Source organism: Anabrus simplex, chromosome 13 (assembly GCF_040414725.1).
Source record: "Anabrus simplex isolate iqAnaSimp1 chromosome 13, ASM4041472v1, whole genome shotgun sequence".
Lineage (NCBI taxonomy): Eukaryota > Metazoa > Arthropoda > Insecta > Orthoptera > Tettigoniidae > Anabrus > Anabrus simplex.
The window spans coordinates 101,413,147-101,439,075 of NC_090277.1; the positions used below are offsets into that span (position 1 = coordinate 101,413,147).

The window sequence follows — 25,929 nt, forward strand, 5'->3', positions numbered from 1 at the left end:
CCGTAGCGCTCCAAATCCGAGCCGAGCTTAGCCGAGTAGCCCAGAGACGAAGCGTTGGTCCGAGCCGAATGGAACCGATGCACAGTGCACGGAGCTCTTGCGCCTCGATTTGCACGGGTGAGATTTTGGGCGTTTGAGAGGCCCTGCTCTAGGGCGGCTATCTGTGCAGAGAGTTTCGTGATAGCGTCGTTACTTACGGACGCATCAGTAGCGCTATTTTCTACACTGTAAAGTTTACTGCATGGATTAATTTCAATGATTTTGTCGGCCATAATTGCAATTTTTTTCAAGTTTTCGTCAGATACGATTATAACATGTTTGATAGAGTCCGGTAATTTCTCAAGCCACAAGGTACGAAGCACTTTTTCGGAAACATTCACGCCTGCTAAGGACTGCATTTTCCTTAAAAGCTGACTAGGTTTCAGATCGCCTAACTCTAGGCCTGTTACCAACCGTGTTATTTGTTTATCTTCGCTTCCCTTGAAGATATTTAGAAGGCGTTCTTTATCCGCGGAATATTTATTCAGTTTCGAACTTTTAATAATGTCCAAAATGTTTTCTAGATATTTAGGTTCGAGCTGAGACACGAGGCATTTAAATTTAGTGTCCTCTTGGGTAATTCTTGTGATAGAAAACTGAGCTTCCACTTGAAAGAACCATATTTCCGATTATTCCATCCAGAAAGGAGGGATCTTGATGCTTACCTTGTTAGCTTCACCCACCATATGTCCTGAATGAGATTCGTTTGCCGTCGGCGTACACGTTGTGTTGTTTTCATCCATGTTCTTCACGCTTACAACTACACTGATGCACTTCGGGATGTTAATTACGCACTTCCGTCACTGAATCACGTCGGGTTCATCAGTTATGTAGTGAAGTACACAAGACACTGAATCCACCTTAGCTACACTTTAATTTTGCACCAAAAGTATCGTTACACAAATACACAAAAACAGCTCACACCATCTTTACTTTTTCTGCCGCCTTTCTCCCTCAACAAAGTTCGGTTATCTTCGGTTTTTAGTTCAGGCAAAGTCCACTAGGGGCGGCCTACATTCCTATACCGTTGCCTACGAGCAACGCCCATACACAGGAGCCATATTCTAATTGTGGTCTTACCAGAGACTTATATCAAATACAGTAGAGACAATACGCGACACTCTGCGAGATATCGAGGAACAGCTATTAGAGCTCTCTCTAGCGGATTGACTTGAGAACTACTGATTCTGTCATAAGAGCACGTGTATTTGTGTGTAAAGTTTTTGGTGTTATTTATGCGTTTTCAGTGAGCTGACTTAATTAAATAGTAGCGTGTGTCATTCCTTGATATCTCCTCTCAACATGAGGGGAAAGGTATGTGCTGTGTTTGGCTGCAGTAACTATGAAGTAGAAAAGAATGCGCGGCCTTTCTTCCGTTTCCCTCGTGACAAGAAAATGTAAGTAATATTGTGTTTCCATATACATTCTTCCAGTGACAAAGAGATTTTTATAGTAGCCTACTTCATAATCTTCTGACCTGCTCGACCCATATTTTAACTGGCTTAAAATGTAATACGCATATTTTATTGTATAGTGCTGCAGTTAACCTTCAATACCGATGTGTTGTTGTAGATGTGATATGTGGGTTTGATTTAATTCAGGAAAATACATAATCATATGAGTGTGGCTGGTTGTGTTCCAAGTTATCCCATTTGGAATGCCGTAATGCGTTGTCAAGCACTGAAGAAAATACGGGTAATTTAAGAAATGTACATATTTTGTTGAAACAATATGATGATGCAAATTTGCTTTACCCTAATGTAATGGCATTATGGCAAGTATTGCTTATAGGGAAATTTTGAGGCTAAATTTATAGATTTTCTTTGTGTTAGTAGGCTTCAAGTTAAAAGGAAAATTGTCCAGCTCTTAAATGTAAATTCATTGAATCATGTGTGTAAGGAATGTGCCGTTATTTTTGTTGACAAGTGTTTTAATATGATGATACAATGCTTTTAAATGAGAAAAAAGAAAAATGTAGCCGTGAACGTTCAGTCAGGAATTCTAAAGCTAAAAATGTAATGCATAAATGAAAGATCAACCCCTTTCACAGCAGTCCATTTCACATCTTGATTATATGCCTAATTTCAGTCTTTAAAGAATAACCTGTTAAATAATTCTTCATTCATTTACCGGTATCCAGAATTTGAACTTAGCGCGAATTTTCAGGTCAGGCCACTAGGAGCGCCACTTGCGACTTGTTTCCCATTTTAACAAGGCTAAATCCGGATGTGTCGCCTATTGTCTCTACTGTATTTGCTTTTATACCCTCTCATTTACATCCTTACTACGACCCCTAGATATTCTCATGACCACGTGAAGAGATCTGTAACCTTTATTTACAATCCCGTTTAAGTATAATAATTTCGTGTGGCTATTTCTAGCCGAGTGAAGCCCTTGTAAGGCAGACCCTCCGATGAGGGTGGGCGGCATCTGCCGTGTGTAGGTAACTGAGTGTTACTGTGGTGGAGGATAGTGTTAGTCCCGTTTAAGTGATTACCCCAATGAGAATCTTTCTTTATATTAACACCTAGGTACTTACAGTGATCTCCATAAAGAACTTTCACCCCATCAAAGCAGTAATTAAAACTAAAAGGACATTTCGTCTTTGTGAAACCCACAACCTGACTTTCACCCCGTTTATAATCATACCATTGTCTGCTGTTTTCAGTGTGAGGATTGGCGGCAACACTAAGGTTACGCCGAGCGCACACATACACACACGTGTGCTTTTTAAATACATGTTTGTGGTTTTTTTGGTGTTCTGATGTTCGCGTGCTGTATTACTGTATTTTGTGTTCTTAAGTGTTGTAATTCCCTTCTCCGAGTTGAGCGCTAGTATTAGATCACAAAGAGGAATTTGTTTGTCAGTTTGTTAAAAACATTATTTTCTTCTAAATACCGCATAAACGCTTAGTTTTTCCGGAATTTAGTGAAGAAAAAGTGGGGTGCGCGCATTATTTGAAATAAGGTTGGTAATTGCTCCACCTCCTCCATGGCTCAGGCGGCAGCGCGCTCGCTTCTCACTGCTGGGTTCCGAAGTTCATATCTCGGTCACTGCATATGAGATTTGTGCTGGACAAAGCGGAGGCGGGACAGGTTTCTCTCCGGGTATTTCCATTTTCCCTTTCATCTTTCATTCCAACAACACTCTCCAATGTCATTTCATTTCATTTGTCAGTCAGTAATCATTGCCCCAGTGGAGTACCACAGGCTTCGGCAGCCGGTACAATTTCTATCCTCGCCGCTAGATGTGGGCTTCATCCATTCCTGGCCGGGTCGAATGACTGGAAACAGGCTGCGGATTTTCATTTTTATTGCTTCACCTCAAACTGTCTATGATACCTTTACACGTTAGGTTGGTTAGGCAACCAATTTATCAGAATTGTCATGCGGTTTGCTTACCCTCCCTTGAGATTTGTACGTGCTGGAGTAATGAACGTTCAATACTTTTGCGTGAACAGCGCAGACCACGGCTATACAACGGTATTCAGTTGACGGAACTGAGTTTGACGACGCTCTATGGGAAAATGGTGACGGGAAATGTGACTCTTCCGCTAGTGAAGACTTGGAAAGTGATGATGAATAAATGCATGCAATTACTGGATTGACTTCGATAAACATCGTACATAACTTTGTTTTTGCAATTGTTTGCAACAGCATATGAAGATAATGACGCATTTTTTAAAAAGAAATGTGTATTTTATTGTTTTGGAGTACGTTGCGTTAATTTCTTGTAAATAAAACACAAATTAAATTTCAATTTTCTTTTCTTAAAAATATTCTATCCTAAAATTATGTTACACGGATTATTCGCATATATACGGTATTTAAAAGATAAAATACAAATTAAACAGTTAGGTATGCGAGTACCTGACACAAACCTAACACAAAAAGGCGAATGGAGCCGGCGGTCGGGAAGACATAGGGCAGTTCAACAGGAAAGTAACTGGATTTGTGGCCGTAATTATAGTTTTCTCTAAAAGGAAAGTTTACCAGCAGGAAGGAAGGTAGAATGGACTTCAGTTTTTGCTTCCTTTTAATCACGATTCGAAGCTTAAGTGAATGCTGTGAAACGGGGCGTGTTTAAAAGGGAGTTGTTTCATGATGTAGAGAAGGAATAAAGTGTTTGCGTATCTGCCGAAAGTATCGAATTACACTTCCAATTTAGCATAACTCGTTATGAATAGCAGTGTCCTCCCGCACTAGCGAGTGGTGCACGCTGAGTGGTTAAATAGTGTCGTCAAATAGATGTGGTCTGACACCGTGGTTTGCCGGTTCGAGTCCCGTTGGTCGAAAAACTGTTCACGATCAGAATGTTGGCCGACAGAGTAGGAGAGATGGTGGGTATACATAATCACTAGATTGCGTGCCTAAAGCCTGCATTCAGTTCCAAATCTCTCCGCAGTGTTCGTATGGAGTGACGGTACATGAGGCTGTTAAAGGTGATTCGTCCGTCGGATGGAGACGTAAAGCTTTGAGTAAAACCCTTGGTATTATTCGACAAGAGTAGGCTCCGTACCCACACGGCGTTTCATCCTCTCCCTACCTCATTATCATAATCATCCCACATCCAGGCGCGAAGGCAGCCCATGGACGTGAAATAGAAAGACATGTTCCAGGCGAGCCGAACATCTCGGACACTCCCGGCGCTAAAAGCCATACGATAAATAAATAAATAAATTAAATCATGACAAACACTCACATAAATACCTCAAAGTCCAAGAAAAAAAATTGAAACAGTAAAAGAATTCAATTATCTCGGGGAATGTATTAGTTAGAATGCTGCGGAATGCAGAGCAATGGAACCAGGAAAAATAAACTTGAAATGGCCTCCCAACTAAGAAAAGATACACACAACAAGAAATACCTTTCATGGGGGTCCAATATTAAACATCATAAAACAGTGAACAAACCAGAAGCATTATACGCAGCAGAAACACTAAACATGAATTTTTAAGGCCAGTTGGAGAAACTCGAGCTAAAAGAAAAGAACATTTTAAGAAAGATTATACGACCAAAATTTCAGGATAATAGACAATATACAAGAGAGAAACACACTGCAAGAAATTTGAAAAAACGTCAGATACTATGTAAAAAAGGATAAATTTGTACGGTCATCTTCTCAGAATGAACTTTAATAGATTAACCAAACAAATCTTTGACTTCTCCAGTAACCGCAAAACAAAACCCAACTGGTTTAAAGAAACTGAAAAAGACTTAGGATTAAAAATTACAGAAAATTCACTATTCATTGGAACAGCTAAAGTAATAACTAAAGAAGAAAATATAAGGTTCCAAGAGAAATCTACATTAAAACCCAAACCTATTATCTCGGAAGACGAGAGGAAACGAAAATCAGAAAGAATGAAGAAATATTGGGCACTAAGAAAGGAACAACACGCAGAGAAATGATAGATTGAACGTACCCCAAAGAGGGCAAAACGAAAGAATAATAATAAAAATAAATAGTGGATGTATCAGACAGGAAGTTGTCTTGTTTCTACTTCACGTGTTATATGCAGCGATGGCGCAATGTTAAGTAGTAGTACTTTTTAGCTGCACAGTCACGTTGTGCCAATGTGGCTATGATTACCACGTTTCCATGGGGATTGAAATCGATTTGAATACGCTTTCCGTACTCAATATGTTACCTGTTTCCATGTGAGATTCAGTTCGTATTCTGATCGATTTGAATACCACACTCGTAGATTACAAGATCGCGCGAGGCCGTACCAGAATAATCCGACGTATAGCGCTTGACAGCAACGGCCAACCCTAACCAAAGTAGAGTAGAGTAAGTAAAGAAGTCCTCGTGATTTATTACCAAAGGAATTTAAAATCCCTGATACAAACTTGTTTTTTGTACAGCCTATAGCCCTTACCATCCCCGAAATCAATGGGAGTTTCAAACTGTGGTATTGTGCCTAATAGTACATCAGTTTTTTTGTAAATGTAATCCATTAATTTGAGAAATGGGAGAATGAACGATTGGAGCGACGGAGGGAAACGGCATTCTTCCTGCAGCAGTTGGAGGCACAGAATATGGTTTTTCTCCAGTCTAAGCTAAGCAAAAGAAAGCATATGAAGAAAAGGTGGTACTGGGTAAATGAAAGGAGCAAGGTCTGATGGGAGCGTATAGCACAACGTTATTCCATAGAAGATGATTGGTTAGACAGCTTCAGAATGAGTTCTTCGACATTTTAAGTTCATATGCATGCGTCTTGAACTACACCTCAAATCAAATTTTTTCATGAGCAAGCCAATGCCTGCTGAGGAAAAATTGCGATAGCTTTGCACGAACTAGCTTCATGTGCTGAATATAGATTTTTTGCAAATCAGTTTCCGTCGAAGAGCTTGTGCATTTCCTTTTCTTGTATTATTTACAATAACATTATACTCTCTCCTCCAGCGTCCACAGATTTCTGCTTAATACTTCAGATGGTAAAATATATAAGGAGCACTAAGCTGAAATCAACTGAACAGGAACGAAATCAGAGGAAGCACATGATAAACTATAATGAGCACTTTCAAATCGATTTCAATACGTTCCGCGTTTCCATGATTCTATATCCGTATTGAGTACGATTCGATCCCACTTTCTAGTAAGATCGACTTGAGACTCAATACAAACTGAGTCAAGACCAACTACAATATCAATTGTCTTGACTGAGTCCCCGTTTCTATGAGGTTTTCGATACGAAAAGCGTATTCAAGTTGATTTTAAATTCCCAATGGAAACGTGGTAAATGTCTCAGTGAGTGAACCACTTGAATTTCAAGTTTTCCGAGCTGCTCGACCTGCCCAGATTCGTTCCGTTCATTGTGGTCAGATCGCATGGACCATTCGGTAGACTCGTTTGTTCAGTGAAATTGAGTATCTTTCCGAGTTTGGTTTTTTTCAAACACTCATTGAACAGAGTGCTTGAGTAGAATGTTTGAAAGAGTCTTATAAATGAGTTTGATCGAGTGTAGATATGTGTAGCGTATATACTGAGGGCTACCAAGGTTATCGGTAAAGCCCAAACCTCAATTGAGAACGATGGATATCTAAAGCACATTCTAATGTAAGCATCTGACACATTGTTCCATTTACAAAACTTGAACGCAATGAGATAAAACGTCGCTCGTGTATCTGAGTGCAAGGCATCGGAGAGAGATATTGCAGCCCAGGTTCAGCGTCCTTCTTCCCTCGCCTCACCCGACACGGCGTGCTGCTGTGCTGCTGACTGCCCGAAGGAGCGGGGACCGGGAGGATAGGTGTACTGTTGGGAGATCAGAAGAATGCACATGCCCGTTGAGGCACGGGGCGAAGGGGTTTTCACCAGCAGAGCCAGTGACGCAATGGTTACCATAGCAACTCCTCTACTATCCAGGCGGCTTTATATTATCTTCTACTGGCAGCTCTTCGCTCTTGTCAGTTGTAATTCAGCAAACTGCAAAGTGTGAGTCAATGTTTTCGTGTAGCATATACGAGAAGATAAGAGCCGATCTGTCTGGGCAGAACACAAGTTCGTGCTTGCAGGCCACATTACTCATTCTTGCATTCTTCTCATCTCTACACAGTATTAAGGCTTCAGTCCGTCAGATATCCACTACTAACGAAGGAGAGATAGGCTCAAAGACTCGAAGTTCTCCGGAAGTTTCCAAATGGACACATGCGTTCCTCATCGTATATACTTCCTCACCTCATACTTCTGACTTAATTATACAGAAAACAGAGTGGCAGTATTTCTCACTTTTTGCTTCTACAGCTTTGTAGAAAGACACTGCAAGCTACTGTTATAGGAGTAGTATACTTTTCTCTTTAGATTGTTTTTCTTTGCTAGTTGCTTTACGTCGCACCGACACAGATAGGTCTTATTGCGACGATGGGATAGGAAAGGCCTAGGAGTTGGAAGGAAGCGGCCGTGGCCTTAATTAAGGAACATCCCCAGCATTTGCCTGATGTGAAAATGGGAAACCACGGAAAACCATCTTCAGGGCTGCCGACAGTAGGATTCGAACCCACTATCTCCCGGACGCAAGCTTATAGCCTCGTCCGGTCTCTTTAAATTGATCCGTTACAGTGAAATGCAATCTTTCAGGTTTAGTGTTCTCTTTGGTTGGTTGGACACCACCACTGATCTCCCGAGGAAGCTAATAAATCAGTGAACGATGGGTACGACTGGCTGGCATTGCTGTATAATTGAACAATTTAATTTAATAATAATAATAATAATAATAATAATAATAATAATAATAATAATAATTGTTACCGTGGTTGGTGGATCAGCAGAGGTGAAAGAAGGTGCCGGGGGGAATGGGTCTAACTACTTTGTCAAGAAAGAATTTAAACTGAAATGGAAGGTTATATTTTCGAAAAGCAATAAGTTAAATTCTCACTTAGTGAGATAACAATTACATAGCAAATTAAAAACAAGACTTTAGAAAAATCCAAGATTTCAAATCCTTAACACGCTTGGGCTACGAGCCCCTAGTTTTACAACTTTTGAACTTCCAGATCAAACTTTACAGAGGAGCATAAATTTGCAAAAGGGCAGAAATCCCCTAATACCTAGAGCACTTGCTCCCTGATTTACAATATCAAGCCTTCTAGAGGCACTTTTCCAACGCTTGAAAAGAGCTGGCACGCTCTCAGATTTTTCAAGCCTATTCCAGGCAATACCAGAACTTTTGCCCACAAAGCACAACTTGCAACAAATGAAACAGGGGTAACTAGTACCCAACCTACACGGCCTTCGTGTAAAAGAAATGACAGTTAAGTAAATGGTCCGAAAACAAAATGAAGGGAGGCCAATACTTGGACTCCTCTATGTAGCTTCTTAAAACCTAACAGGCACTAGGCCGATGAAACAGGGGCTATTCCCAAACTATGGAGGTGACCCGTATAAGAAAGAAATTTAAAACATTAAGGAAGACAATAAAATCAGTTACCAAAACGTAGTCACCTCAAACCAAAATGAAGGGGAGCTCGAGAGGGTAAATCACTCTCTATCCCCGAATTACAGTTACAGATTTTATGAAGTTTTTACATAAACCGGCAGAGAATTTCATGTTTAGAAAAGTAGGTTACATTGTAAAAGTTTCGGACCTTTCCCGCGGTTTAAACTGCTGAGCTAGCAAGAAATAAAGATGTTAAATGGCCATTACCTTGCTGAAGACTAGCTGCCTGCTTCACGTCCACACACTAAGTTAGATGTTGATCAGGAGACGTGAAAATCCGCAGTTTATAAACCCTCGGGGAAAGTTCGAGACCTTTCATGAATAATCAAGACACATCCACAGAATTTTATTGGAGGATACAAAGTTTACACTCAAAATCGAAGAAGAAAGACGGGATAGGCTGAAAATTAATTACAGAAATTAGGGATTGGCTGCATTCAAAACTAGCGGAAAGAAAAGGTCAATATTGCCAACCCAAAACTGAATGAACGTAATTCAGTACAGAACAAACTTATGAATACAAAATTTCTTCAAAAAAGTTCCTTCACTTCGCACCAAGGTGCATGATCATAGTTTTTTGTAGTGACCTCTACGAGAGAATGTCCAAATTTCTTGAACGGAAAACAAAACAAGTTGAAATGCACACAGTTGAGGAAACTTCACCGTAAAAAAACTTACGGTAGTGACATCTTCTGAGGAAAAGTTTAAGTAAGCCAAGTTCCAAGTTCGGTGTTTCTCCAGTAGAGGAGGTTTTACTGGTGCAAGATTTAAAAGTGCGGCGTAGGGGTGTACCGCCCGGTACAATAATAATAATAATATTGGTGTATGACATCTGTATAGGCTTGGTGGTGTCCTAATGAGGATGAAATGAACGGCGAAGACGTGATAAACATCCAGTCTCCACTCCAGGGGAATCACGAGTACGAGGGGAGTTGCTTCTGAGAATTGAACTGGGGCCATTGGACCAAATAGAAGCATTCTATCCACTTCGCCACAAAGCCGGACTTTAATTTGTTAAACCTTGGGCTACCATCTCCACTTATTAGGTGTTGATTATTGACAGTAGCAGAGGCCAGGGCAGTAGCTTGTGAAGCAGCTTTGACAACAGAGCAGGCTACTCGGTTGGCTATTAGCTGCAGCTCAGAACGCTAAGTCTAGTGGCATCCCACGTCTTGTTTCTTGGCTTGTGGATGAATGAATCATTAACCTGGGGAAAACATCCAGAGTTTATAGGAAAAAAGCTTTGTAGAATTTATTTCATGATATCTTTGAAAAATAGTTTTAATTTAGAGGCTTGCCGAATAATTTATTTTGCATATGTCCATCCCATACTAACCTATGGAATTACTTACTGGGGGCATTCACGATATGGAGAAATCTTTAAGTTACAAAAGAAAATAATTAGAGGAATGGCTGGTGTCGGCAGGAGGACAAGCTCCAAGAAATACTTTAAACTTTGTTATTTTACCATTGCCTAGCCTTTATATCTTCCATACACCTGTATATATGAAGGAGAATGTAAAAAGTTTCACCATAAACTCCGATGTACATAGGTGTAATACTAGAAATAGACACAGTCTGCACATAGAACCACACAAAACTAAGCTATATGAACCAAGTTTGAGTTATACAGGAGTACATTTATTTAATAAATTGCCAGACTACATTAAGCATATAAAACCATGTTCGAAATTTAAGAAAGAATTATTCAAATTTGTTTCTAACCATTGTTTTTATTCTATTGAAGAATAGTTAGCTCTAGAAAATTAACTTATGTATCGCCTTTTTTTAAAAAAAATCTGGGCCTCTTTACCACATTGTATATTTCTCATGGCGTGTAAATTACTGTGTTATCCTTTGTTATTGTAAATGTGATTATTGACGTATCACTGTATGATCCTGTCTGCTGTCATTTCTTGATGGATACAGTACTTTTGCGTCCATCTCTTGGCACAGGCCAGAGCAAAGTGTAGCTTCCACTGAAGTCTCAGTCTCATCCATGGGTGTGACAATACGGAAGCTGCTGGGGTATGGGTGGTGCTGATTAATGACATTCAGAGCACAACCAGTGTGTCTGAGTGTCTGAAAGGTGTTGCTCATAGGGTTAGTTGTGCTACAATAGCACTGTCTGGCCCAGTGAGGAAAGCAATGGCAAACTACCTCACTCCTCATCTTGCCTAATACGCCTAATTTTGGTACTGCCACTGGTTTTTGTGGTTTCCCTATACCAGCCTCTCGGCTGATGACCTAACAGACAGACAGGCGTATGGTCAGTTGGATGAAATACAATACAATACAATACGCCACTGGTAGATATCGTTTTGCACAAGTCTACAAAAAATAAGGCTTAAATCAATTTCCAACAGAACCAAAAGCGCAAAAAAATTGTAGCGATAGTTCCGCCATTCTTTGAATTTTGTTAATTCGAGTTCTGCGATGAAGAATAAATAAATAAATAAATAAATAAATAAATAAATATGAGAACATTAATGGTTATGGTGGGACTCTCTTTACAAATGTTTGCATTCTTGAATTCCGTTGGAAATTAATTTATGGTTTGTTCATGGTTTTCTGTTTATTCTACTGTAGTAAAATAATTCACTGTTGGACCCGTCATATGCGAGTTTTAGCCAGAATAGGACAATAGTTCCTTAATTTTTATCTTTCTTGTACTATACAGAATCTACCACAGGACATGTGTCACCCCACAGAACTCGTATTTTCATGCTGTAGCTTGTCTAACTTCTTCTTCTTTTTCCTGTGTCTTATCCGGTCAAGATGTTGGCAATTAATCATTTAGGACTTTAGGTGGCAGATTACCTGTCAATTGCTTACTTAGGCTTTTCTTATATGAATTCAAAGAATTTGGGAATTTATCGAACTTTTCCCTTCTTCCTCTTCCTATATGTGAATACTTGTCCCATTTTTTTTTTTTTTTTTTGTCCTCTAGAATTCCAACTTTAGCTTTTCTACTGTACCTCTAAAATCTCCACTCATGCTTATTTGTTTACTAATGTTATACCACGCCATCTCTCCACTGACAGCTTGGAACATGCCACTTAGTCGAGCAGCTCGGCTCCGAACCCCCAAGTCTTCCCGGCCCAAAGTTTGCAACATTTTCATAACACTACTCTTCTCGCCAGAGACATCGGCTATGCTTCTAGCAGAACAAATCGTGCTGCTTTCCTTGGTTCTTTTCCAGTTCTCGTATCAGGTAATCCTGGTCAGTGGCGGCGACTCTACTTTGTGAAGAAAATATTATGTTACAATTATCATTCCATTTTATCCGCTGAAACTAGGAATTATTTAATTAAAGCAAAGCAATTTGTACAAGCCCTGTTGTCTTATCAGCTAATTCTTTCCTTCATTTTCTTGAATTAATCACAAAATTATTAGCGGGAATACGCACAAAATGTCGTTCGTCGAGGCTAACTGATTTGTTTAGCGCCACAGCAAGCAGTGGAGACTTTGCATGTGCTGTGAGGAAGGGTAGCAGGGATTTTTTTTTGCCAAGGTCATGGACACAGGAATGATCGACACGCTTGCCGCGGGCATTCGTCACTGTAGCAGTCTCTTTAGTGTCTGTCAGTTTTTTAGTGTATAGTCAAATATTAAGTGATCGAAATGGCGTATGGCTTTTAGTGCCGAGAGATACCAGGATGGGTTCGATTTGACGCCCGTAGGCGACCTGAGCGTCGTGATGAGGATGAAATGATGATGAAGACAACACATACACCCAGCCCGCGTGCCAGAGAAATTAAACAATGATGGTTAAAATTCCCGACCCTGCCGGGAATCGAACCAGGGACCCCTGACCAAAGGCCAGCACGCTAACCATTTAGCCATGGAGCCGGATACTAAATGATTGTTAATTGCATAATCACGCCTTACTTCTATTTTTTTTTTATAAAACATGTGTAATATTGTGCTTTTGGTAAAAGTTTTATTCTGCAGTATTGAATCAGTCTCTGTGGTGTAGTGGTTAGTATGATTAGCTGCCACTCCCAGAGGCCCGGGTTCGATTCCCGGCTCTGCCACGAAATTTGAAAAAGTGGTGCGAGTGATGGAACGGGGTCCACTCGGCCTCGGGAGGTCAACTGAGTATAGGTGGATTCGATTCCCACCTCAGTCATCCTGGAAGTGGTTTTCCGTGGTTTCCCCACTTCTCCTCCAGGCAACCTAACTTAAGGCCACAGCCGCTCCCTTACCCCTTCTTTGTCTAGCCATTCCAATCCTCCTATCCCCCCCGCAAGGCGAGAAGAAGTATTGAATCAAAATCTCAAAAAGCCGTAGCCGTGTTGAAACACTGGATTCCGTGAGATCTCCGAAGTTAAGCAACATTCGGCGTGGTCAAGATTTGGATGGGTTGCCATGCGCTCTTGGTGGGGGTAAGGGAATGGAAGAGCGGAAAGGAACTGGCCCCCCTACCGTACGTTAACTCCGGCTCAGGCACACCTCTGCGGAGGTTCGGACCTGCCTTCGGGCAGAATACACCCTTACCTTACCTTAAGTTGGCAAACTGTCAACCTTTACCTCTCTGTCGAAATTCGCTCACTTATCACTTGTAGCTTTTTTTCAGTTTCGATGTAGATACCACCCCCACACACCCCGGGCCACTATATCCCACATACCCGGGTACTTTTTGTTGTCTGTAAATTTTGCCCCCTACACACACACACACACACACACACACACACACACACACACACACACACACACACACACACACACACACACTTCTAACTCCCAATGGCCATTACTGATTCTGCTGTAGGTCCCATAAACTGGAACCTTTGGGGTCATACCGGAGGCTTATACGTCCTCTCCTTGACATCCTTACTGAAACCCCTAAATATGATTATCCTAGCGGAGATCTTTCCTACAGCTGCGGCGCTAAGAAGCTCAGGGCCCACCAGCAGTAATTGAAAATGGGCCCCTCGTTTCCTGATAAGGAAACTTACAACTTTATTTCGTAGTACAGGGTTGTATATTATTACAATGAACAACGACGCAACGATAATAACAATAGTTAATAATATATTATTACATTTAAATTATTATATTCTGTTTTTCTTTGTCGTTTAGGCCTACTGAGGACCACGGGGCTCGTATCTACTCTTCGGTAAAGTTGTTGCCTTCTTCTTCTTCCAATACTCCTTCATTTGCTGACTATCAGCTAGCTTTCTCTCCTCTCTACAATTAGTTCCTGTAATCTTCTTACTTGTAAGGGACGTTGGGAAAACTTCCTGTGGGATGGCTTGACGGAACAGTAGTCGATCATGAATTTGTCCCAGTGGGATATCTAGTTGTTCCATACCCGATTTAACTGACGTGATCCATTTGTTATTAGAAGCCTTGCGTCTTCCTGTTACTGTGAATATCCTGTTGATGAGTCTTTCGGAATCCAGACGGGCCAAGTGTCCATAAAATTTCAGGCGCCTTTTCCTTACAGACGTGACGATGTCCTCCTGGTGTTCATACAGTTTATCATTATGGCGGATTCTGTAAATGCCTCCTTCCTCTCTGAATGGTCCTAATATCCTCCCCAGGATCTTCCTCTCTTTTAACTCCAGCTTTCTGAGTGGGCCCTTCCTGGCCATTACAAGGCACTCAGAAGCCTACAGAACAGATGGTTTGACGACCGAGTTGTAGTGTCTGAGTTTGAGGTCCTTGGAGAGGCACTTAGATGAATAGATACTACGACAAGAGTGATAAGCCCTTTCAGACTTGGTACATCTGGCATCTATGGCTAGGTTCTCGCTCTGATTCGCAGAGATCCATTCTCCCAGGTACCTAACTGCATGTACTTTTCGTATGGTAGCATCTGTAATAGGAATTGTAGTAAGGGCCTCCTTAATATTGGTCATAAATTCAGTTTTCTGGATGCTGATCTTCAGAACAGTCTTAACCGCTACACTATAAAGCATCTGTAAGTTGTAGGTAGCCTCCTCTATATTGTTTGCCAGTAGAATGATGTCATCGGCAAAGGCTAGGCATGGGACAATGAGGTTGTCTCTCTTGTACCCAAGCTTCAGTCCAGTTCCCGGTGGTAGCATCGTTCTCCATTCCCTAACGATCTTTTCCAGGACACAGTTAAAGAGAATGCTGGAGAGACCATAACACTGTCTAACTCCTGTTCTGATTGGAAAGCGTTCGGATAATTCACCTCTGAACCTGACCTTGGACTTCGTGTTCTTCAGAGTGGCTTGAACTAATCGCAGGGTCTTCTCATCCAGACCAAGTTCCCATAGTATGGAGAAAAGGGTGTCTCTGTAGATTCTGAAAATCTACTAGGACCACCACCCAGGCATGTTCACCTCGGCTTTTGTAATTAAGAACTGTCTTAAGATTGTGTATTTCTGGATAAGACCTAGTCTTACGGAAACCAGCTTGGTATTGACTTAATTGTGAGTCTAGCTGTGTGGGGACTCTTGAGCAGGGCTACAGAGAGGATGTTGTAGGTAATTTGTAACAAGGAAATACCTCTATAGGTAATTGTTGAAGTCTGTCTTACTTCCCTTCTTGTGAAGGGGATGAATCACGGCAGACGTCTATCCTTCGGGTAGGGACTCTGTTGTCCATATGTCCTTTATGATTTGATGGATGCTCTGCAAAGACTCATCTGCATGTTTCCACATCTCGGCAGCTATGCCGTCTTCACCTGAAGCCTTGTTGACTAGAGCTAGTGAAAATATAGGGGAATAATCCTAGGAAATTATTAAATAAAATAAGTGAGAATAATGAAATGAAGATGAAGGTTCTTCACCGATGATGTCCATTATTTCTTCTCTCGTAGGTGGTTGAGTACAAGTTTCCTGTGTGAAGGCTCATGGAAAATAACCTTTTCTTTAGGTTCCTCCACGTTTAGTAGCTCCTGGAAATATTCTGCAAAAATTTTGGTACAGTCTTTATTGTTCAGTTGAAGTTTTCCATCTGGCCCTTGAAGGATGAGGGTAGGAGCTGTGTACTGGGTCGTTTGCTTCGTAAGTCCTTTGTACAGGTCTCTTGAGTTGTTTCTCTGAAAATTATTGTCAGCCTGTTGCATTAGGCTCCTGAGGTAATTTTTCTTGGCTCTGCGGATGGTGTTAGCTGTAGCTTTTCTTTGCGTGAGAAAGGCTTCATAATTGGCATACATTTTATGTTGCTTCCTCCTAGTCCAGGCTTTACGCCTTTCTTTTATAACCTCATCACACTTTGTACTCCACCATGGGTGTTTGCCTTTGGTTGATGAGGAAGGGATAGTTTCCTGAGTGGCATCCAGCAAGGCCTTTTGTAAGGCAGGCCATCCTTCCTTCTCTGTATTCTTGCTGAGGGTATCCTGAAAATCACAATCCTCATCGCGCAGTCGCAGAGTGTTCAACCTGGGTATCTTATGATTACTTTGGAGATTTGGTGTTTTCCTAAAGGGTTGCATATTAATCTTGACAAGTGAAAGGTAGTGATCAGAGTCTATGTTGGTTCCTCGTAATACCTTGACGTTCTGTATGTCCATATGGTGTTGCCGTACTATAGCAACATGGTGTAACTGGAATTCACCAAGCATAGGATTTCCGTTTGAAGGCTGTTGATTTCAGAACTAAGTTGTATTTGTCACAGAGTTCAGTGAGACGTTCCCCATTTCTGTTTGTTCTCTTATGGGCTGGATAATGGCCTACTATCTTCTGGTACTTTCACTGTTTGCCGACTTGTGCATTGAAGTCTCCCATGAGTATGATGGAATGGTGGGAAGGGATCTTATTTAGGTTTTCTTCTGAGGTGGCCCAGCATTGTTCTACATTTTCCAGGTTCGTACGGTTTGTGTCATTCGTCGGTGAACATTATTATATTGTTGTTATTAATAATAATACATAATTCAGTTTTCGAATCCGAAGGAATTAACACACACACACACACACACACACACACACACATTCCGATTATAGTAACTAAAACACGCTGACCGTCAAAATATTAAGAAATAATCTCGTTACAACTCAACCGCCGATCTTAAGCCTACTTGGCTACACTGACTGCCGAGTGTTATAAACAGACTCGAAACTTCAGCATTTAGAGTTCAGATAAGGAGGATGTCTTTGTTATCGCATCTTCGCTGACTACTGGGTTATCAGAACTGGCTAATTACTTCAGAAGCCTTGTTGATTGTTGTAAGTGGCAGCAAGGGATTATTATTATTATTATTATTATTATTATTATTATTATTATTATTATTGGAACAGGTGGGGAAAAACACATTCTTTCAGAAATAACTACCGTACTCCTATTGATGAAAGAAGCTCTGCACTACGACGGCCTAAGTTTGGAATAACCCTCTGTAATACAAATAATACTGTGTTGTGTGCTGTAGCCTTATCAATATGTAAAATCACTCTTCATCTACTGAATTAAGGAACAGTCATGGGCCCCTCCCAAGCCACGCCCCCCGCCCCGCTGTGTCTGCTGGGTCCTTATTGCCGCCAATGTTCCTGTACCTAGGTACTTTCATGATCCCTGAGGGGTACTATCACCTCGTGTTGGTGAAACTTGCAACATTTTTAACCCGTTTGCCATCATACTGTTGTCTGCTGTTCATGCAACGTGGCCTCGATAATGTTGTGAGATGGACAGTAGGCAATGGTATAATGATAAACGGGTTTAAAAGTCAGGTTGTGAGTTTCACAAATAGGAAAAGTCCTCTCAGTTTTAATTACTGCGTTTGATGGGGTGAAAGTTCCTGTTGGGGATCATTGTAAGTGTCTAGGTGTTAATATAAGAAAAGATCTTAATTGGGGTAATCACATAAATGGGATTGTAAATAAAGGATACAGATCTCTGCACATGAATATGAGGGTGTTTAGGGGTTGTAGTAAGGATGTAAAGGAGAGGGCATATAAGTCTCTGGTAAGACCCCAACGAGATTATTGTTCCAGTATATGGGGTCCTCACCAGGATTACTTGATTCAAGAACTGGAAAAAAATCCAAAGAAAAGCATCTCGATTTGTTCTGGGTGATTTCCGACAAAAGAGTAGCGTTACAAAAATGTTGCAAAGTTTGGGCTGGGAAGACTTGGGAGAAAGAAGACGAGCTGCTCGACTAAGTGGTATGTTCCGAGCTGTCAGCGGAGAGATGGTATGGAATGAGATTAGTAGACGAATAAGATTGAGTGGCGTCTTTAAAAGTAGAAAAGATCCCAATATGAAGATAAAGTTGGAATTCAAGAGGACAAATTGGGGCAAATATTCGTTTATAAGAATGGGAGTTAGGGATTGGAATAACTTACCAAGGGAGATGTTCAATAAATATCCAGTTTCTTTGGAATCATTTAAGAAAAGGCTAGGAAAACAACAGATAGGGAATCTGCCACCTGGGTGACTGCCCTAAATGCAGATCAGTAGTGATTGATTGATTGATTGATTGATTGATTGATTGATTGATTGATCTCACAACATTGTGGAGTTCATTTTGCAGTCGCTCACAATCTTGTTATTCTGTATGGTATACGATCATCCGCACAAAGCCTTATCGGTAATACCAGTTCTTTACTCGTATCATTGTCCACCTCCGTAGTGTAGTCCGACTCGTTGGCTGAACGGTCAGCGTTCTGGCCTTCGGTTCAGAGGGTCCCGGGTTCGATTCCCGGCCGGGTCGGGGATTTTAACCTTAATTGGTTAATTCCAATGGCACGGGGGCTGGGTTTATGTGTTGTCTTCATCATCATTTTATCCTCATCAAGACGCGCAGGTTGCCTACGGAGTCAAATAGAAAGACCTGCACCTGGCGAGCCGAACCCGTCCTGGGATATCCCGGCACTAAAAGCCATACGACATTTCATTTCATTTCCGTAGTGTAACGGTTAGCATTATTAGGTGCCGTCCTCGAGGGTCCGGGTTCGATTCCCGATACTGATTAGAAATTTAAGATTGGCAGGAGGGCTGGTATGTGGTTAAAATTGTACATGCAACTCTCCTCCATTGAGGGTGTCCCTTAAAATAGCTGCACCACCTCGGGATAAGGACACGAGTTTATATATGTATAAGAAAGCATAGAGGTCCACTAATTCTGCCTTGCGGGATCGAGTAATGACCGACTTATTCTAATTCTCCGAGTTCTATATTCTAGAAATGTAGACACCTAATCAACTGTTTTGTCTGGTCATCATGGCGATTCTATTCTTGACATCTCCTCTGATTTATTTATTTATTTATTTATTTATTTATTTTATTTATTTATTTATTTATTTATTTAGCGTACGGCTACATCACTAAAAATTACATATATTTATTAAAGGAATTATGGGTAATGAAATGGCTTATGGCTTGTAGTGCCGGGAGTGTCCGAGGACATGTTCGACTCGCCAGGTGGAGGTCTTTCTATTTGACACCCGTAGGCGACCTGCGCGTCATGATGAGGATGAAATGATGATGAAGAGGACGCATACACCCAGTCCCCGTGCCAGAGAAATTAACCAATGATGGTTAAAATTCCCGACCCTGCCGAGAATCGAATCCGGGACCCCTGTGATCAAGCACGCTAACCATTTGGCCATGGAGCCGGACGCAATTATGGGTTGCCACAATGGACAAAGTAAAGCGTATCAGGTACTGGAAGAGGCGGTGGGTTAATATAAAGAAACTCTCATATGAGTTAGGTTAAGTACAAATAATAAATAGGAAAAGTAGGATTTTTTCTTAATAACCAGTTTTTGGATTCATTCCCTTCTTCAAACTGTTGATTGAATTTCAGTTTATGGGATTTGATTTTTACTCCGTAACCAAGCAACTGCTCCGTCAGCTAGTTTCAACAATGGGCGGCAAACAACACTGCATATGGCAGTTGCTATGAGAAAGTATATCTATGATGAATGTTTCTCAAGAGTATGGCCGGTGTTTGAATAATCCAAATTTTCTTTTAAAGGGAAATGCACCAGTTTTACGGTAAGCATTATTTATGAGGGAATGTTTGTATGTGATTATTTGGGACGCACACATGGGGAGGATTTATGGGATATATTCCCTTCCGAGAAATACCTCTAATAATAAATCAGTTTAAAGAAGGGAAATAGACGATTATAGGTTATAATTTATTTCTTGCCTTCTTGATTTAAAAAATTGCCAGAATTGACAAGCTTACAACATATTAATTTTATTTAAATATGTTAACAATATAATCTACAAGTTACACAGCTACAAAGAAAAAGATTCTGCCATGAATATTTATCCGAAAGACAAGCAACAAAATTTAAAAAACGATCTGAACTAGAAAACAAATTAGAAAATGATTAAATTATTTAAAGCCCGTCCCGCGGTGTAGGGGTAGCTTGCCTGCCTCTTACCCGGACGCCCCGGGTTCGATTCCCGGCCAGATCAGGGATTTTTACCTCCACTCAGCCTATTTGACTACAATTGAGGAGCTATCTGACGGTGAAATAGCGGCCCTGGTATGTCCGACTCGTTGGCTGAATGGTCAGCATACTGGCCTTCGGGTCAGAGGGTCCCGGGTTCGATTCCCGACCGGGTCGGGGATTTCAACCTTCATTGGTTAATTCCACTGGCCCGGGTGCTGGGTGTTTGAGCTGTACGCAACATCCCTGCAACTCACACACCACACATAGCACTATCCTCCACAACAATAACACGCAGTTACCTACACATGGCAGATGCCGCCCACCCTCATCGGCGGGTCTGCTTTACAAGGGCTGTACTTGGCTAGAAATAGCCACTCGAAATTATTATTATTATTATTATTATTATTATTATTATTATTATTATTAATACATCGCAATTGGGACATATCCCGGTGGCACTGATGAGTTACAGTAGCGTAATAATAAAGTAAAGTTAAACATTAATTACCCAATAACAAACAACAAAAGTACAGGAGTTAATAATGCCCAGTCGCTTACATACGCCCACAAATTAAGAAGAAATGGTGCCCCGAGCTCGTAAATGACCAATCACTCTCCGATGTGTTGAAGTCTGTACTTTCATGACGCCCTGGGCAGATTCGAAATGCCTCCTACCGCGACCTCCACGTCCCCACACCACGCATCAGAGCACGATAATGTGCCATTTCCATTAGATCCCTTGACCCAGGCCGGGACGCTTGTGTCCGAAGGCAAGCACGCTAACAACTTGGCCACCGAGACGGATCTCCCACTCCTTTACTATAGCTTGCTCTGGTTGAAGAAAGAAAGAAAGGATTTTTGAGTAGGAATTTGGCAAGGAAACGGTCGTGATCATTAAAGAATATACCTGGAAGGGAAATGGAAAACTGCGGAAAACCATTTCAAATCGACTGACAGTGGGATTCGAACTCATGGCATCTCCGGAGTCCGCATGAGTTACCCACGGTCTTATCGCTGAGCTAATCCGGTCGGTCCGGTCGGTTGCTGAAAATAATACTAATAATCATAATAATACTTCATATTCATACAGCAGTAGGCGACCTGTACAAGATAAAGGCAGTTTCAATGCGAGTTAAACTTAGGCATTACAACACGGTGATTAAACCTGAATGTCTCATATGGAAGTGAAAGCCTCTGAGTTACTGGAAAAGGCTGGTCTGAGAGAAGCTGAGAAGTTTGAGAGGAAGATCCTTCAAAAGATAATGGCCCCAAAGATCGTGGATGAACAATACAGGTTGCGAGGTCGAGAGGAACTTTATCAGAAAATCGAATCCATCAAGAAGTGACGACTGAAGCTGTATAGTCATCTATTAAGAATGGATGACAAGCGGTTGGCTAAGAAAATTGTTACCACACTCAATACTAGATCTAACAATGATTCAGGGAGGTCAGGAAGGGTCTAGAAAAAAAAGGACTAAATCGTGAAGACATTGTACCGACACCAGATCAACAACTTCAAAGGCTTTCGCAAAGGACAGCAGAATAGCGGGTGGACAGCAGAAAGGAGACAGGCGGCCAGAGAGAGATTGCAACGATACCGGGCTGTAAAGAAGGCTTTTAAATTATGTAAATGTTGCTTGTTGTGTCTCTAATGGTCGTAAACGACTAAATAATATTAATAATAATCTCCTCTCGTAAATGTTTTCTTTGTTTGTTTTAAGGCCGGTCTCCACTGATCTATATATTTAAAAAAATATGAAAACTAAAGTCAGTCAGTCCGGCCATTCTATCTGGTCGATTCCCTTCATTTTTTAAAAACTGAAAGGTATTCATGCACAGATTTGTCATCAGGTACTATAAATCGGTTAACTTCCGCCTTCCTCATTTTTTTTTTCTTTTTCAATTTGTTGTCTCTTTGAAGCAATCACATATTTGGTTCTAATTGAGGTACGGAGTTCGTTTTGGCCTAAGAACACTCAGTGGATCAAGCTCTTTCATTTCAGCTCTTAACTATTCAAATTTGTTGATTCCGAGGAAAGTTATGAGTGCACATTCAATTTGACGTCTTATTTCTTCAACATGTTTTCTCATTGAAGCAATCATATCTCTCGTCTTAATTGAGGTACACCGTTCGTTTTGGTCTAAAAACACTCAGTGGATCAAGCGCTTTCTTTTAAGTAATAACTACTTAAATTGGTAGATTCTGAGAAAAGTTATGAGTACATTTGTCTCCATGACGAAGATCTTTGAAGGACTTATGAACAGTTGGGCAGGTAGTGTTGTTCCAAGGAACGTTTAATTCAATTTCTTTGTGTTTTCAAGCGTTTTGTAGACACATTATTACATTCTATTACCACAGCAGATCATGTGCTTTATTTCATTAACTCGAAACTTTGCAAATACATCCGTGAGGATAGTAACGAACAACACCATACTTTGTACATTGCGGGCGGAGCCAGCGGGGAACTGCTAGTTAAAACTGTTAAATGTTAACTGATGACGCTATCAACATGTTAACTGTTAAATAGGCACTGTTTCATTTAACATTGTGTCCACACTTAATAAACATGTTAAACATGTTAAACTTGACTTCGCCGGGCTGAGTAGTTCAGACGGTTGAAACGCTGGCCTTCTGACCCCAACTTGGCAGGTTCGATCCTGGCTCAGTCCGGTGGTATTTGAAGATGCTCAAATACTTCAGCCTCGTGTCGGTGAATTTTCGGGCACGTAAATGAACTCCTTGCGGGACGAAATTCCGACACCTCGGTGTCTCTGAAAAACCATAAAAGTAGTTAGTGGGACGTAAAGCAAATAACAATATTATTAAACTTGACTTCCTTTGTTTATGTTTGTGGTAATAAATTCAGGTGGTGTCTTGTATTTTCAAACAAGGACAATAGACTCAGATGAAGAGGATTTGTCCTTTTTTTACTGCCACTGTTGTTTCTTACAAGATCCTGAGGACGAAGGAAAGGAGAATGTGGGTACGACAATATCTCAATAAAAGGAACAATGTGGATGACATTCTGAATGAGCTACAAGTAGAAGACAGGTCTGGATCTAAAAACTTTCTGAGAATGTCTGAGCATGATTTTAATGTTGTTTTGAAAAAAAAAAAAAAAACTTCCTACCATAAGAAAGGAAGCCAACGGCCGTAGCCGTGTTGAAACACCGGATCCCGTGAGATCTCTGAAGTTAAGCAACATTGGGCGTGGCCAAGATTTGGATGGGTTGCCATGCGCTGTTGGGGGAGGGGGGTAAGGGAATGGAGGAGCGGAAAGGAACTGGCCACCCTACCTACGTAAACTCCGGCTCAGGACACCTCTGCGGAGGTTCGGACCTGCCTTCGGGCAGAATACACCCTTACCTTACCTTATAAATAAGAAAGGAGGGCACACAGTTATGAGCAGCTTTTTCACCTCACCTGCGTCTTGGGATAACTCTGTGTTTCCGCAGAGTATGCACTTCGTCCACTCCCGTCCCCATCTTTCGATCTTTCTCAACTTTTTGCAATTCTTGACTGTGCTGGGAGCGGAGGGAGGTTAGTTTTTTTTTTTTTTTTTCAGTGCACTCGCGGGAGCAATTATAGATATTTTCGAGTTCCTGGAAACTGTCAGATTTCTTCGCTTTTTGTCGGTATTCCTTCGATGAGACATCCCACAAAGAAGGCCTTTCTATTACGGCATATCATTAAGTCCAGAGTGATCTCCTTGCTTCACTCCATTTCTGATTATAAATTTTAGAATAGTGCAGAGAGAACGTCACACGTGCGCGTGCCGTATTTGTAGCTTGTAATTATAATCTTACTTTTTTCACGAGAAGTACCAGCCTTTAAGCTATCTGTTGGCATGGAAACAACACGAAAGTTGCCGAAGCTGTGCCGACATCTCACGAACCACGAATTGACTTGACATGTTTTCCACTTGGAGCGGAAAACACGCCAACATGTTAAGTGTTAACCTGAACATTCTGATTTAACATGAAACGTCAATATTGGAAGGCGCAATGACAACGTACATGTCAATTCTAACATGTTCAGTTTAACACGTTGGTGTTATAAATGTTAATCAGTGGAAACAGGCCTTTAATTGCGTTAATTATAAAATAACTATTTAATGCGTTTATAAATGCGTGCATTCTAATGTTTCATCTGCCATGGAAAGTTAAATGAGCCTGTGTTAGGCTGCATTCATAACGGTGTTAAAAAAAAAACCGGTGTTACCGGGCGAGTTAGCCGTGCGGTTAGGGACGTGCAGATGTGAGCTTGCCATCCGGGAGATAGTGGGTTCGAACCCCATTGTCGGCAGCCCTGAAGATGGTTTTCCGTGTTTTCCCATTTTCACACAAGGCGAATGCTGGGGCTATACCTTAAGGCCACGGCTGCTTCCTTCCTATCCCATCGTCGCCATAAGACCTATCTGTGTCGGTGCGACGTAAAGCAGCTTGTAAACAAAAACACGGCGTTACTGTGTTTGATCGACAGATTATTTAAAAAAAAAGATTTCATTAAACTCTGTGGTTGGTTTTAATTTAAAATTTATCCCTTCTTTGCGCCCCTGGACAGCTGCCCAGTCTGCCCCCTAACTCCATTCAGGCTTATTCTGCCTGTTGTAAGAGGCACCTGAAAGGGGGAGCGTAGCTTGGCAACCACGGGGCTCTTGCTGAGCTTGGCATTGCTTCCACTTGTGCCAGGGTCCTCACTTTCATATTTCCTCTGCGACCTCCCTTAGTCATCTGTGTTCGTCTTCCGACCACGACGGTATTAAGCAGGGCCTTTCAGGGTGCATGCACTGGTGCATTGCGCGGCGCAAGGTGCAGAAGACGACTTCGCTACCGAGGAGAGTGCAGACCCCCACTCCTCGAATTTAAGCAATAGTGCTATCCCTCTCCTTCCCTGCGCCTGTCTCCCCCTTCCTCACTTGCTCTGCAGCGCTCACAACCAGTCGAGCTTATCCGAGCCGCCCCGAGACAAAATGCTGGTCCGAACAGATTCGAGCCGGACCGATGCACTGTGCACGGAACCTATGCGCCTCGGTTTGCACGCGTGAGATTTTTGGCAAATCAGAGGCCCTGGTTTTAAGTATGCGAGGTCTGTGAAGTCTTTCGTTTTCACCTCCTTCAAGGCCATTCCGTTTCTTTTGCCGATACATTGTTCAACAATTCACCACCACTATTTTAGTCTACGTAATTCAATGTACAATCTTCTGATCGCTCTTGTTTGTTCTCTGTTTCAGTATTGGCCGTTATACTCCTTTTTCAAAAAGTTCTCGCCGCTCCGATTGACACTCCAGAGACCCCTAAAGAAGTGAGTATTTTATGCCTTAACTCGAACATAATTTTTCTCTCTGTTGTAAATTTCGAGCGCAATTGGTTTGCGCCAGAATTTTGTTCATTTGATATCAGCCAAATGAAAATGAAAATGTTGAGAATGACTTTGAGTCACTTCTGTTTGACTTCACAAGTTTTTTTTTTTTATTGTTGCGGATAATGTTGAAGTTAGTAATCTAGCTTATATTCTGTTTACGTACAAGTGCATGAAGTGGAAGGTGATGAGTCGGAGGTTAATATTGTTACGAATAAAACTCCATCAGCTTCATTGGTCTAATTTATTTCAGTATGACCTAATA

General features: G+C 41.3%; 1 protein-coding gene across 1 annotated transcript in view; it reads left to right on the forward strand.

The window, feature by feature from the left end:
- LOC136884878 (general transcription factor IIH subunit 1) overlaps positions 1-25,929 on the forward strand; it is a 62,902-nt gene that overhangs the window by 20,075 nt on the left and 16,898 nt on the right. Inside the window, exon 3 of the mRNA XM_067157174.2 lies at positions 25,537-25,607. The gene's annotated coding sequence lies outside the window, so the exon portion shown is untranslated. The remainder of the gene's footprint in view (positions 1-25,536; positions 25,608-25,929) is intronic.